The 16,348-nt window shown below is 36.6% G+C and overlaps 1 protein-coding gene across 9 annotated transcripts in view; it reads right to left on the reverse strand.

Annotated features, from left to right (window-relative positions):
• CNOT2 (CCR4-NOT transcription complex subunit 2) overlaps positions 1-16,348 on the reverse strand; it is an 83,339-nt gene that overhangs the window by 39,829 nt on the left and 27,162 nt on the right. Inside the window, exon 1 of one of the 9 annotated variants that reach the window (XM_086884424.1) lies at positions 12,845-12,912. The exons of the other annotated variants lie outside the window; for them this stretch is intronic. The gene's annotated coding sequence lies outside the window, so the exon portion shown is untranslated. Of the gene's footprint in view, positions 1-12,844; positions 12,913-16,348 lie in introns of those variants that run through there. 9 annotated transcript variants of the gene reach the window in all.

The following is a 16,348-nucleotide window of genomic DNA, read 5'->3' on the forward strand; positions in this document are numbered from 1 at the left end:
CTGCATCCAGCTCTGGGGTTCCTGGGATGGGAAGGACATCGCCCCAAGGGGTGATGAATCAATCATAAGATGATTACAGGGATGGAGCTCTCCTATGAGGAAAGGCTGAGAGAAATGAAATTATTCAGCCTGGAAAAGAGAAGGTTTGGGGTTATTTTAATTGTGGCCTTCCAGCACCTGAAGGGAGCCTACAGAAAATACGGATCATGTAGTGACAGGACAAGAGGGAATGGCTTTAAACTGACAGCATTAGGTTTAGACTAATGTTAAGAAGAAATTCCTTACTGTGAGGGTAATGAGGCACTGGCATAGGCTGCCCAGAGAAGCTGTAGATGCCCCATCCCCAGACTTTTCAGGCTGGATGGGCTTGTGAGCAACTTGGTCTAGTGGAAAGTATCTCTGCCGTGGCAGGGGTCTGGAAACAGAAAATCTTTAAGGTCCCTTCTAGTCTAGGCCATTCTATGATTCTATGTATGAAACTCACAACTTCAAGCTAACTTTCATCAAGCAAAATGCCATCAGAAACCTCCTAAGATCTTTAAATTCTTCTGTCAAACATTTCCTAACAACCACTACAGAACTAGAAGCACTATACAAATGTTACAAACTTGAAGGATCTAATAACCAGTTTGCTGTGGTCATTGACCACTATCCTTCAGCTGAGAAAATAATACAAAACAACAATCAATACTTATTTAAAAAAGATTTTAAGATAAATATTTTTAATTATGAGGAACACTGCAGTATAGTATAACTCAGCACACAAAAATGTCTCACCAATAACTGAAAATATCTTACTCAAACTGAATTTGTATGGAAAAATTTTTAAAAATTTTGTCTTAAGCTGCAAGAAAATATTCAGAATTTATTTATAAAGTGTATTTTAACAGTACAGTTAAAAACTATAACTGCCTAAAGAAAATTATACTATTAAAAATGAAAACTAATTATATTTTTTGTTTTGCCATATTATATATGCAGTGCCCAAGGATTAACACAGGCCATTAACATAGCCAAATCTAAACTAAGGTGATACTATAAATCTCACAAGGGAATGAATACTTTTAATTTTCCATAGAGTAGAAAAACCAACATTGAACTACAACTGATTAAACCCAATGTCTTTGTGAGAGATTAAAACTACACACAGTAATACAAGTTGGAAAAAAACCCCAACAAAAACAGTTTAGGAATTCTAGCAATATCTTCCCTTTCCTGCCTCACCAGTGACTACAGTGTTTGTCAACAGGCATGCTACCATTACATGGTAGCAATTAAAAGAAGCTTCTACCCGTTTATATACTATTATATACCCATTTTTATCCTATTGCTTCTGATGTTGCTGCCTAGGTCTTAATAAGCAAAGGCAGTAATTTACTCTGTTGCTTTTCTGTCACAAATCACAGAAGATAACATAGTTGCACATTGGAAGTATCTACAAATGTGACCCTTAATGAACCTTTCAGTGAGAATTAAGTGTCTCTCAAAATGCCTATCAAAAATCACATGAACCACCAAGTGAGCCTGCAATTTAAGTCAAAATACAGAATCTGGAATTCCATCAGCTGGTTTGCTAGCATAAATTCAATTTACAGCAAAAACTACTAGGGTTGACAGTCCTATTTCTCAGTGTCAAAGATAATTCCTATTTAACTTTAAGTGGAACTGATATACAATAGAATATATATTACCAAATTTGCAACAAATGCAAAAGAACCTTTCAAATCCACACCTTTGGTGATAAGTTAAAGCTATTAAATAAAAATATTAAAAGTACACTGGTACAAATAGATTTCATTTTCTACAAAATGAAAAGAGACAAAACAAAACTAGAAGTTGAGATCCTTTGTTCTCTCATTTCATAATCACAGTTTGTCCACTTCTTCAAGGTGAATGATAACCTCTACCAGTACACTGTATCATGCTACGATAGTCCCTCAAACAACAACTTTGTAGTACCAAAAGAACATCATCATGGCAAACAGAGTATTTCACTATATGTCTCTTTTTGTTAAAAAGTTGGGTTTTTTCCTTGATTAGCTCAATACTGGCACCATTTTGTACCTACTGCAAGAATACAATAGTATAACAGGTATTTTGTCCATGCTTTGTTTCTGTGTGACCTGCTCTGGGTGACCCTGCCTTGGCAAGGGGTTGGACTAGATGACTCCTAGAAATCCCTTCCAACCCTAATGATTCTGTGACCTTTAACAACTGGCTTCATATTCCTTTAAGTTAAGGAAGTTTCAATCTCAGAAACATGGAAGACTAAAAGGCCACCAAAACGAGAGACAAATCTGTCAAAAAACTTCTAAGTTCGATAGTCTTTAGAATAAACTGCAGGTACTTGTGTCATATGGTAAACTGATTATTTTCCAAATTCACGTAACACTGTAGAAAATAACAGCAATTACAGACTTACACAGGTCAAGTCTCCAAGTAGCTGAAGATGTTAGCGATCTCTTTAAAACATGGCATAGTCTTTCCTTTCAAAAAGTCACTATGACAGACAAGATGCACAGCAACCTACATGCAGGAACTCCACACAAAAATGTTGAGCATCAGAGAAATACAAGACATATGGCTATGATTTTAGACTACCCTTCACTCCTACTCTCAAGAACAATCAGGGTGAAGTTTTATAAGTATTCTATGAAGTATAATAATGCTTTCAAAAGCTACACTAAAACCATGAATCTATGCTGCATGCAAACTATATCCAAGAAATGCAGTCCCTAACATCAAACAAGCTACAGAAATTCTCCTGCAAGATCAACATGGTAACTGTTTTTAACCATCTTTAACTATTATGAAATAAACATTTTAAAACACTCCTGAAATAGAACAGCACAGGAGGAGTTCGAAAAACTATTCATACCTCGGCATGCCTTTTTTGTTGCTTTGTGGCATAAATAAAATAAATAAAAAGACACTTTACCCAATTAGAAATTCTGGATCTAGTCAGATACCCTCTGAAGACTTCCTTAACAGAGCATATACAATTGTAAAGCCAAGCTATAAAAGATCAGAAAATTCCTACTACACTAAATTCTTCAGAAATAACAAAATCCTACCATTCCCTCCAGGCTCCAGAGAAAGAAGTTGGAATTTGGCATTTTTGATCCTCAGAGCAAACTGATAAAAATGCAACTTCTGTGCTCAGCAAAATTCTGTTGCAGCAAACTGTGCATATGGCCAAACTCAGAAGATCCATGTGCCGTCTGAAAGCTAAAAGGATCAGGTAAATGGGGAAATGAATCCACGAAGTAAAATCACACTAAGCACATGCACACTGTTATGCAGTACTTAGAAATTTAACAGATTCTATAAATTTCTCATGAAAGCAAAAAAGGAAATTGTGACCAAAGCCAACAGTTCAAAGAAGTTTGTACTTCCTACTCTAAAAATTCATTTTTGTAAGAAATAAGTCATAGAACTGGTTATAAGTAACTTCAGCTTAAAACTCACAGGGGTGCCAAGACGAAGCAAAACAGATATAGGGAATAAGAAGCCTGAAAAAATGTGTTGGAGCTTGTACTGGCAACACAAAATGGGATTTTAACAGGGACAGACCATTCTCACCTCAGAGTACTGGTCCTCTTTTCAGCTAATACTCCTCCTTTGCTAGAATGCACCAGAACAGGGCAGTTGTTTAATACGTGTTTCACAACACGTGTATGGGCATGTAGCAGAGAAAAGATTCTTAAGGGACATAAACGCACTCCTATGAAGAGAGGTAAGCAGGTTAAGTGATAATCAGACAGCCCATAAGCCAGGTTTGGAATTCTAGCATCTTAACTCACTGAATCCCCAGATAGGTCAAATATGTTTAAAAATACAATGAAATACAGCATGACTTTTCAGAAGAAGCTTAGAACCGTTCTGGAATTTTAAAAAAACCACACTTTAAAGATTTTTTCATTTATTGCTGGTATTTAAGAGTCATCACATACTCAAAAAAGACATTTTTAATAGTAATTATAATAAAAGTTAACTAAGTAAGATTAAGTAGTTTGGACTCCAGCTTCACAATTAAGAGACCTGCAGTGCTAAAGTATTTACTCTATTAAGTGTTACAGCTTTGATATCAGCATGACATACTTTGCCACCTCTGATGTTTGGTATCATTCACAGCTGCTCAACAATATTTCCCACAAACACCAGTCAACACAGACGATGCACAAATGAACCAACACTGCTTAAACTGGAAAACAAACCAGGTCCTTGTCTACTCCAAGCCAGCACTACAGTCTGACTTCTGAAGCAGAGATAACTGCTCCCAGTATAAAAGAAATGATACAAAGGCTTCATTATAAGAAGCATCTCAAAAACCTTTAATGCTGATGAGTCCTCTAAGAAGCTATCAAAACAAAAGAAGACCCCTGGTGGAGTAACATCCTAACATTTACACTCATTTACATCAGAATTTGCCAAATCAGAATTTTTTACAAGGAAAGTTAGCGTAAGAGAAGAGGAAACAACACTCTCAGATTTTAGGGAAGCTGTATCCCTCCAGGAAAATAAAAGTGAAAATGGCCTGCATCAAGGACACTGTCAGGGTAGGAGGTGGTAGCATGGGGATGGGAGCAGATTAGCTGGAAACATGAAGGTCAGCTTGGCCTCACAGGCAAGGGAAGATGGCTGCAAGGACAGTGTTGATATGCTTGTCAGTGAGGAAGTACCATGACCACATGCCTGCTCTGTTGCTGGGAGAGTGGGGATTTTCCCATTTCTCTTAAATTTTGCTGTGGTTCCTTACACTACACCTAAGCCAAGCTGACAGAGATGGAGGCACTTAGCAGATGAAATTATCTCTGTAGTCATTACCTTACATACTGTTCAAGCAATATTTAACATTTCAACACAACCAAATCAGTTGAAAGCACAAATGCCCATTGATAAACTATTTAGGTCTGTAGTCCTAAAAAATATTAAAGTCTTATTAGATGATCTATGTTACAATATCTATTAGGTTTTCTGCACCTGTTCACTGGACAATGTTTTTTGTTGGTTCATTTACTATTTAAAAACTTTTGCACTATATCAGACATGGAGATAATAAAGGCTCGTAAACCAAATGGATAAAACAGATTTTGAAGTGCTAATTCAAGTTTGGTTCATAATCACATGATCTAGGTGTTTTCATCACGTCAAATCTCATTTATTGTATGAGAAGAATAAAAGATTAAAAATTAAAGAACTCCTTTGACTTTTTATTTGCTTTCAGCTAAAACTCTCAGCCAGACAGCTAGATTTCTGCATCGATACTTCAGCTAAAAGGGAAACCATTGCTCCAGCTGGGACATTTCCATGATGATTTTGAACGGACTCCTCTTTCCAGGAATACTGATTTTTTTGTGTTTTTTTATTTTTTTTATTATTTTTTTTTTAAGCACAGCACTAATTCCACTAACTTTTTGAAACAGCTGCACTGCTTTCCTATTTCTTCCTGGATAGAGTCAAAAGTTTCATGTTTGGTTAATCTAAAATGTTGTCTTTTAAATAAGCCCTGTTTTCTTGAGCATTTCCTGTTGTTAAGCACTTTACAGTGAGATGTACAGTATAATTAACAGAGTAACAACAGAATACATCTTTCTTTCATTACTCTGATGGAGTTTGTTGACATTAAATAAATCAATACTAAATGCATTTGGGGGTCTGGGAAGGTGTGTTGTTGTTTTGGGAGGGAGGGGGGTTTTTTGTACACGGAGCACAAGGTAGATAAATCTTTTAACTGAGTAAGAGAGCAGCTACTTTTTATCTTCTATCAGTACATTCACACATACAGTATTTAATGTAAGCTGCTAACAATTTGTTTGAAGCACCTCAAGAAAGAGGTAATAACATTACTTTTAATTCAAGTTCAATTTTTAAAAAAACAGGCTTCGCTTTGGTTTGGGCTTTCTTTTTTATTCTCCCAAAGGTATTTTAAAAATAGAAATAGATGACAATATTCTGGCAAAAAAAATTATTCTGCACACACAGCACATCAAACATCTTGTCTTACCTTAAAATACAACTGGAAAATTCAAAACAGTAAGTATGTTTAATATATTGAATCCTTGATGGCAAAGAAGTATTTATGAACTGCCACAACCTCCTGGCAGCATACTTGCCTCTCAGTGACTCTCCTCCAGACTAATGTTACAGTCTGCAAAAGCCGAAACATTTCCCAGGAGCACAGACAGGTTAAAGTTTAATTAATTTATGGGTTATTGGAGTGTCCTCCTAAAACGTATGTATGAGTCTCTGACTCTTCAGGCCAAATGCAAAAATCCAAATCAAAATTACAGACTTTTACCCTTTGGTTATTTATTTACTGTGGTTTTTATTAAATGAAACTCTTCAGATGCTTCCTAAATATTTGAGGGCCTGTTTCTTGTAACCTTTTGATTACACAGCCACACTGTGTCGTGATTACAGCTGTACCAGGCTGACATAAAATAAAGTATGACAAAACAACTTTGAATGTTTTTACATCATATCTGAAGTACAAGGCCAAATCAGTCTTGGAAAAAACTGCTGATCCAGTAAAAGTACTGGAATTATTTAAGACTTTAAATTTCTGAACTGCAAATCCTTGTTATTTTTCATTATTTAAGTGTTAAGTGATACTACTCCACAGTGGAAAAGATAAATTATAGACTGAGCTCCCTAGCATGCTGTCACAAATACAATCAACAAGTAAAATTAAGGAAGTGGTAAATGCACCTATCATGCCTTTCCACTGTACTAATCTTCCACATGTTTAATTTAAATCTCTCCAATCACTCTGTTGTCCATTAAAGCTGTCAAAAATTGAATTAGACTAGCTCTGTACCCTCTGATTTATGCACATGGACTTTAGTCAGATTCCTATATTGTAAAAAACTGGCTTTATGCTCTAAACTTTGTTCAAATGTCAGAAACTGAAATAACATACCCATTTTAAATTAAAAGCAACTCCTCTTGGAACGGACAGACTTTACGCCACAACGTTTTGAAACTGAGCTACCTCAAATTGGCAGTCTAAGCTCAGACTGCAAATGTTGCTGAGACCTGGCCCAAGCCCCAGACATGGGATGGTCCCCTCCATCTCATACCTTCCACAGAGCTTCTCAGAAAACAGCTGTATATATAGAGCTGCACAGCAATGTTTAGTGCCTCAACAACTTGGAGTACAACAAGCAACAGGGCATTGCTTCCTGTTATTCTGGTCTCAATTTAAAAAGTACTTTTACTGAAATTGGGACTACTCAATCTTCAGCTAATGTATACATTTTGGTCACAGTCCCAACTTCTGATTTCACAAGATTCAGAAGTTATCCTGACCAGCAGCATTACTTCACTTTCATCTAAACTTACAATAGCAAAATACTCAAATGAATTTTAGTCTCAACATATTTTACCAGTACTGCAGATGGGGAAAGCAGAAGATTTAAATCACTACACCACAATCTGATGCCAAATTCTTTGAAGTATTCTCAGGGTCAGCCAAGTCCTGAAAGAAGTTCTTGCTTCTTGAGTGATGCAATCCCTTTCCTGCCCTCCCGCTGCCTGCACAGTTTTGAAGCAGAATCTTAGAAGTTTTGTTTCAAAAAGAAACAGCACTCCAGAATTTCCTTTTTTCAGTTAAGATAAAAACTGATTTATTTACCATTTTTTCAAAATCTAAATGAATACAGTAAAGTCATGAATATGTCTTTCTCTTGGCATCAGGCTGGTCTGATATGGAGGATATGGAGGGTGAAACATTTCATCATGAACCTATATACCATATAACTGAAGGCAGCTACATGTTGCCTAAGTCTATAGTTATTCTTAATTTAAACAAAATACCACCCAGATACTGCAGCTCTCTAAGTGAAGCATACAGTAACTAGCTCTCAAAAACTGCAAATGCCAAAAGCGTTTACAAACACTGAAGTATTCTTTGTGTTTGATCTCATTCCATACTGCCATTTTTTAAAAAATTGTTTATCTATCTCTGTGATGCCATAAGTTTTTTCTGTTAAATATATTCCTTGCAGCTTTTTTTAACCCTTCCCAGCTTCTTAAAAGGGAACTTAACGAAATGCTTATTGGGACGAACAATAAGGCAGCATACATAAACAGCCTATAGAGCAAGCATGGTGCACAATTTGTAACTCCCAAGCCCTAGCCACACACAAGAAAATGTCTTCCTAGCTCTGACCAGAATTTATCTTCAAAGTAGTTCAGAAATTGCAATACTATTAATGTATAAAGGTAAACATAATAGAGCCAGAAATATGTGTTTCATATAGGAACTGGATATATATCGTGTACCAGAAATTTTTTGCTTATTAACAGAGAAAGACCTTGACAAGACTGTATCGCCCACATCTAAGTGAAATGCAGGAAAAGAATCAATCACAAACACATGATTTTTTTAAAAAGAATCTGAACTTAAACAGCTATCAAACAAATTCTAATGCATACAAACCATCTGCCTCCAATACTGGAGACTCCTGGAAATGAAGATCTACTAAGGATGTGAATGTTTTTAAGCAACTGCAAAAAAAAGTCTCAATGATTCAATAAATTAAACACCTAACAAAAGCTTTGAGAGCAGAACAAGGAAAAACAGATATACTACAGATAGCTGGTAGACTGACATTTACTTAAGTCTCAAAGCATTCTTTGAACATAAAGTTGTATAGGATACTTTGATACTAGTATAAAAGTGAAAGTAAATCACTTACAGGAAGCTGGAATATAAAAATATAATCATGATCCACTACAGGCTGCAACCACAAAATTTTAATGATAAGCAAGATTTTTGGATTTTGAAGTGACAGAGAGAAACCTGCACATTCAGTGGACAATTCTTACATTAAGAATATAATTTTACTACTAAAGCTTTGAACAGGAAGATTTTAATTAATGTTTTATAATGAAAGATTCACTACAGTGTGAATCACCACTGAGCGGAATTTTCACAAGGCACAGTTTCACAGCAGTGACATCTACTGCCACAGTCCTGCTCTTGGCTGGCTCCTTGTGTTTTTAGCCAGCTGGGTTCTTGGTCTAGCTGTGCTGTGTGGTTACAGCCATGGTTACACTATGCCATAGCAGGTGGGACAATGTAATAGCCACAGCCCAAATTTACAGTATCTTAACAGCCAATAAACTGTATCTGAAGATCAAGGCAAGCACCCTGTTGTCTATATTCACTTTATCAAAAGGATGAATTCTTGTATGATGGAAAACACTATTAAGCAAGTATACTAAGTTACTAATCATCTGTGATGGTAAAATTGAACTAGGGTGACCAATGAAGTTGCCATCCTAAATTTTTCCATCATGCCTGTTCCACAGGGGCTGCTGAAAGCTACAAACACAAGTAGCAACTGAGGTACCAAATTACTTCTGGTAGGTTATACTAGAATTCACACAGGATTTCCATCCCTAGAGCAAGTACAGACATCTCTGGGACAGGAGTAAGAGCACAGTTGAGTCAAACATGCACCACCACACTTTCCCTGCACAGGATGCCAGTTGGCAGCCAGTATGGTTTCCTTTATTGGCTCAATTGTCTTTTCACTGGGAAAGAATGACAACAAAACCCTAATAAACCCACAGGTACTAAAAGATTTTAACTACTGTTAACTTCTCACATAATGTCAAAATTAGCCTCCAGTCTAAAATTTCAATTGAAAAGAACAAAATACTGACCAATGCCGGTTAATTAATGATTGAAAAATACTAAAGGAAAATAATCTGTCAGCAAGCTATTAGGAGCATACAGAGAAAAGATGCATGATCTGAAGTACCTTTTTTGGTTAAAAAAGAAATTTGCTAAACTTTAGATTAAATGCTTAGCTAGCTAGTCTGGGCCTGCAAAGCCCTAGTTTAGCAGATAAAATTAAGTTGTAAATTTTCTTCTAAAAAGGACGTACAAGCTTCTACATTTCGAGTTATTTATGAAGAATTAATTTTACAAAGACTTCCACTATACTATGGTTTTGTGCACTTGGAAAGTATTCTCTGAATCCTTTGTGTGTTCATTTCTATAGGATTCCTGTGAAGTCTATAGTCAGATTAAATGACAAAAGATTGAAATGAAAGCCTTTAGGTTTTCTACTTTCTGTGTAGAAACATCCTTGGTTACTTCTATTTTTCTCCTTTTCTTACTGTTTTCCAGTTTAACAGCCTTCTTTCTTAAAATGTTGATAAATTTCAGAGGAAAAATTACTTAAAATATCACTTATAGTGATTCAACAAACAAGGAAGAAAAGCTGCAACTCAGCCTGGTCAGGAGAAAGACAGGAGCCACTCTGGGAGCTTTGTGACTTCCAATACTTACCTAATCTGCACTGCATTGATATTTCTGAATTTCTTCTCAAGAGCAAAGTACGCATGCGGTTCTCTATAGTCATTTTCCGTTCCTTTTCTGTAAAGTTTATTAAATTTTGTAACTGGCCTTGCACTTCAACATAAAGCAGAACTTTACCCGTTTGCTCCCTCACAGGGGACAAGTGTGTCTTCTGAATCACGGGCCCTGAAATACAACTTTCTCATTCTTGTTCAAATCAACAAAGGATTTAACACCAAAAAAAATATCTACAACTGAAAATGTTCTTCAAAAGTAATCCTTCAGCTCTAAGTCCTGTTCTAAAATACCTACTTCTAAATGAAACAAAACCATACAGTCTTGGATGAGAGGCTTCTGTAAAATTCCTTTGTATAAAAAGTGCTATACTGGAAATGAGAGACAACATGGATATAGAAGTGCTCAACCAAAGGTTTCTTTTACAAGGCAGACTCATTTGAATGATTCAGAAAGAACAAAGCTGAAGATTACTCTCAATAAATGAATAACTTTTCATCTGTGGATCTAGTTTTTCAAAACAGGTCTGTCTGGTACTGCTTTATTAAGTATCAGATCTAGTCCAAATTTAAATAAGCTGAATCACATCCCATGGGGCTCTCAAGCTCTGTTAGTCCTTATTCCTCCTACCCTGGTACCTGTATGGGTCTCAAGTACTACTGGCTTTAAGAAGGGATCCTACTGCCTGATTCAGTATATATATATATATATATATATATCAGTTAAGTCAGGACAACTTTTGTCATCCTGATACCAACGATATCGAGAAACAACACTGCTGCACTTTAAACACTGGCTCTCACCAGCACAGGGAACTGCAATTCCACACCACAGGCTTCTCTGGTCACAGCTTCTTTTAAGCACTACATAGAGACTGAGGAAAAACACACTGCCACAAAAATAATTTTTAGAAACTACTGGCCACAGTCCCTAATGGCAAACTACTGACCAGCCTTGCTCTAGGAAAGCCAAAACAATCTGGAGACCATCTTGGAAGCAAAAGGAGCACACTGATAAAATACCCTGAGGAACAAGAAACCAACCCATGCCAAGTATAACTTTTTCCCTACCATTTGGGATTCTGGGGCAAGAGCTAGGAGCCCACAGAATAAAGTTCACACTCGACTCAAATCCTCAAACTGAATTCTAAGTGAGCATAACAAACAATACATGACAGCAGAAAGGAAAAGTTCTTCAAAATCACTTCTGGGACTTTCCATAGTGTATCATTAAATTCAAACACTTATTGCCAAAATGTAAAGCAGAGTAATCACAAAAGTAAGATGTTTTTGAGGTTTACTCTTCTGCTCATCTTAGCTTAATGAATCCTAAGCATGTCATGACGTGTTCCTGGGAACGTGACCATGATACTTTCAAATGCAATTTGGCAAAACCCCAAAGCTAACTCATCTGTTTTTAACTTAATGCTTTATCATACTCATTTTTTTCCCAATAATTTGTCAGCTTTTACTAACCCATAGAGTCCAGTTCACCCAAATTCCTCCCTAATTCAGAAGAACGTAACAAATTTTACATTTAAAATGGCATAATACCTAATTTAGAAACGTCACCTCCCTCCTACCCTATGTTTAGGCCATAAATACAAAAACTAGCTATACTGCATAGCACCACAGTTTGAGACTTGCAATAAAAAGAAGCCACTGAAATGGTACTTATTGATGTTAAAATAAAAAACAAAACAGTCCTGAAATTGAACCTTTAATCTTCAAAGATGATTTTATTGAATTAAATGCAATGCTATCCCAAAGTATTTAATATCATTATTAACAACAAATATTTCTGTATGAGCAAAACCAAGGGTGTTTTTCATGGATCTTTTTAGCCTTTGCCATTTCAGCTGAAGGAACACTAGGGATTCCAAAGAATGTTTATGTGTAAAGCAGACTGTTTATATGAAGGTTATTGGTTGGTTTTTTTTTTAAGGGGATAGATAAAACATGTTTCTTATTCATATTCCAAAATGCAGAACTCAACCATTCACTGTGTGGTAGAGCTGCTGGAAATTTACAGTCACAGAACCTTGACTAATTTTTGTTAAGATTACAGACTGCAGTAAATGAGACTGAATTGTAACAATTGTTGCAGTATGTTTCTATACACTAAATGTAGTAAAACACTAGTCCATAAAAACCACTGCCAAACCACTTTATAAATTAGTAATGCTCAAAATTGGGAAGACTATCCCTTTTGGGAACACTTTACAAATCTTAAAGAAAAGCATTTGCAGAAAATTTTAAAGTACATATAAAATAGACTTTTTAAAATTTCTCTTGACCACTCGAATATACACAACATTCCATGTCACTTATTAATAAAAACTCAAAAAGGTAGGGAGCACATTAATATACTTAAAAGCCAGTTCCTTCAACACCTCATTGCTGAATCTACTAAATATTTTAAAAACCAAATTCTTGTATTTTGAGAGCTAATCCCACTCCCTTAGAGTAAGGTTCTCCTCAAAGAACCTTAAGCACACTGACAATCTCAACCTACCTACACACTGTACTTTTGCCCATTAATTTTTTGTGTCTGCTCAGGTAAGCAAATTTTGACTGATGACCACTTCCTGTAAATTAAGTAGATTGATAAAACATTATTAGTAAAATATATTGTTATCTTCTAACCTTTTTACAATTCCTACTGTTCCACAAACAGGAAAAAAATCCATTTGAAAATATATTATACACTAAAAATAAAATGAAAGTAAACTAAAAAGTTTGAGTAGTTTTAAAGCAAAACCTAAATGCCATAAAAAAACAATCACCACACTCAAACTAAAGCAGGAATCATTAACTAGAAAAAATTAATTTTAAAAACAAAATTATTACTTGCTTGAAGATTTAGGAAAAAGATGGATCAGCAGTAAGTGCTGGGGTCCTTTTCACAGAAAAAAAATATAAAATTAAAGGCTGCAGAGATTTAAATCTACAATATCTAGAGACCCTTTCTCCAAACAGAAAGCCATAGATGCCTTGATCCTGTACAGACAAGTTATTCTAGTAATACAGATTTGCCTCATAAGGAAACCACATAAGAAATCACAAATGCCCCTGAAGTTATTTTTAACTGTATGCAACTTATTTTCTGCTAACCCCAACAGAACCTGAATACTGACAAGCCTTTCTATTATCCACCTTACAAGGAACTTCTCCTCCTTACAGAACGACAGAAATGCACCTCCAACACAAAACTTAGTTGATTGAGAAAATAATGGAAAGAAAAATAAGAAACAATTTCAAACAAACAAACAAACAAAACAAAACATCACCAAAAAGGAATTGGGAAAGCAGCCGGTGACCTTTCAGGGTGTTGAAGGAGGAACCTGCTATTGTACACAATCACAAAGTTGTGATTTTTTTTCACCTGAAAGCCAAATAGCATAGCCACCCTGTAAGAGTGATGCACAGAAGAGGCATAACACAACAGTGTGGGTCCTGCAGCTCACTCAACAGTAGAACTCCACCAAATATTTTGCATCATCCCTTCTCACAATACTTTCCCTCAGTAAAGTGGCAACATTTCAAAGAACATTCGCTATTCTGCAAAATTTTTTAAGGCATTCAACCAAAACACTGCAGTGAAATTATTCCCTAAGTACTAACAACTGTAGAGGACCTATTCAAGGAGGCTACCACCAAACACAGCCTAGAAGAAAGCCTGAAGAAAGCAACCAAGTTGTCCAGGTCCACAGCAGTCAGCCCTGTGGCTCCTGAGCAATTCAATTGCAGCCCCAGGTCCAGTGCACCATGCAACACAACCCAGCTTGGCAATGGTGGGGCAATGGGAGGAAGCAAAGCAGGACAGGCTGCTGTCTCCAATGTATAGCACACTCAGCCTCATCGCATTCGGCAAAGAAACAGCAGCACAGCAGGCAAATTGCTGTCTTCCTCCCTCCACCTACAAAAGCTGCAAAGTCAATGTACACCACCAAAAAAGCCTGCAGAAAGTTTCAGATGCCCCTGGTTCTGCAAACGAGCCTGGCCTCCCAAGTTTTGTAACCACATGATCCGGAGACACTCTCCCTTCACCAGCACTAGTAAAGAGCAGTACTGCTGCACAAAGCAAGTAGGACTTGGCACTGCTGGATACAAGGATGTGTCTGACAGCTGGGTCTTTGTCTGAAAAAATGGAGGTGGTATTAAATACTGTGGAAAACCTATCAGATTCTTTTTTTGGGGAAGATATTTCTACAACAATTTCATTGGCTATAAAAAAGTACAAATTATACCACTTAAATCTTACAGGAACAATTCCTGCTGCCTGGAAAGGGACTGGATCCTTCAGGAGCTTCAACATTTAGGACATAAAACTTCAAGCTTCCACAACTCCCTTCTGGAGAGATCCTAAATTCACTTCACACTCTCTAATGCAGCTTTCTTTACTTGCCTTAAAATGTTATGATTTCAATTCTAGCATCCCTATACTTAACAGTATTAAGCATTTCTTCTAACACTGTAATCATTAAGACTGTATTACTTACTTTTTTATATTAAGTTCAGACCTGCTACACATGGAATTGCTCCTGTCAACGAGTCTTATAAACCTACTGATGGAAGCATGCACCATAGCTGGCATGCAACTAATAATAAAGTTGTAAGAGAAATTAGAGAGAAAGGCTTATATTATTTCCCTGAACAGACACAGCAAACAATCACAGCATAAGCAACTGGTATCAAGGGGGTATTATCCCTAAAGTGTCATAATTTCAACACAAAACTAGATTTGTCTTACAGAAAGGGAAAGGGCTTGGGTAGCAAAGCCTCTCTAGGCAGTCACAGCAGGAGTTGGGTTTCAGGGAGCTCCTCCTTCTCCTCACTTTACAGCATCAAACAACTACACTAAAGCAGCCTTTTGTTCAGTTCCAATGGAAGAAAGGCATCTCACACCATTACAGTGTGAATGTTACCAGACTAATTAAAACAGTACTGTTGAAATTCCACAACACTCCAGTCTCACCATCCCTACGATAGGGATTGATAAAGCATGAGTGGGACTCTACTCCAAGTAACAAAATAGATAAGCCTTGAGAGCACTATAGCCGAAGTAAATTGGAAATAAATACCTTTTGAATGAGAAAATGCCAATCTTCATTATTTTGTTACATATGTAAATCATATTATATTAAGAAGACAAGCTGCTTATCCAAATATTAGTCTATTTCACCTATACAAACAAAAACTCTAGTCTCATTAAAATCACCCTAATTTCGCCTGATTTTCTGTGTTTTACAGAAAATGAGAATTCTTCAGTCCGAAGGCTGTGCATCAAACTGTATTGTCTTTTCCAACTTAGATATTAACTTGATTAAAAATTTTGCAGGAAATGTGAGATTCTCCCTAGCAAAGAAATACCTCATACTCAAGAGGAACAGTTGCTGCCATATCCTTCACGGTAGTTTCTGGCCCCTGAGCTTTTAGTTCTCTAGAAGGTAGCCAGTATCTACTGGTAACACCATGGCTCTCAAACCCATGAGAGCCCTTATACAACCTTCCTGAGGTGCCTATCCTCAGCATCTCAACACACCTATCCAAATTCTCTCCAGCTTCCTAAAAACCCTTTTAATTCAAAGCATTATAACAATCTTGTCCATTACATTTTCCTCTCACTTCCCTTTTGCACAGTTCCAGTTCTTCCTCTCTCCATTTCTGGTCCAAATTGCTAGAATCATTCCAATGCAGTCCTTGTAACAGTTAACATACTTCTTGTACAGTGTTCCATGTGAGGTCCTAACATCACTGAATGCAGCCACTGTATTTCACTAGTGTTTGGACACAGGCACTCCTATGAATACATCCCAGAACAGTGTCAGCTCCCCTCTTTCCCTCCACAATATACTGCAGGTTTGAACATCTTACTGCTCAGTGCAAGCACTGCCTCCTTTCCTGCTAACTGAGCAGTACTCCTCATCATACATTTTTACTGCTTGGCATTTCTCTATTTGTCTTTTCATGCAAAGTGCATACATTTACCTTCTATTCTATCAGCCAATAATTCAGG

The sequence above is a fragment of the Cyanistes caeruleus genome, chromosome 4, assembly GCF_971803275.1.
Source record: "Cyanistes caeruleus chromosome 4, bCyaCae1.hap1.1, whole genome shotgun sequence".
In the NCBI taxonomy this organism is placed as follows: Eukaryota; Metazoa; Chordata; class Aves; order Passeriformes; family Paridae; genus Cyanistes; species Cyanistes caeruleus.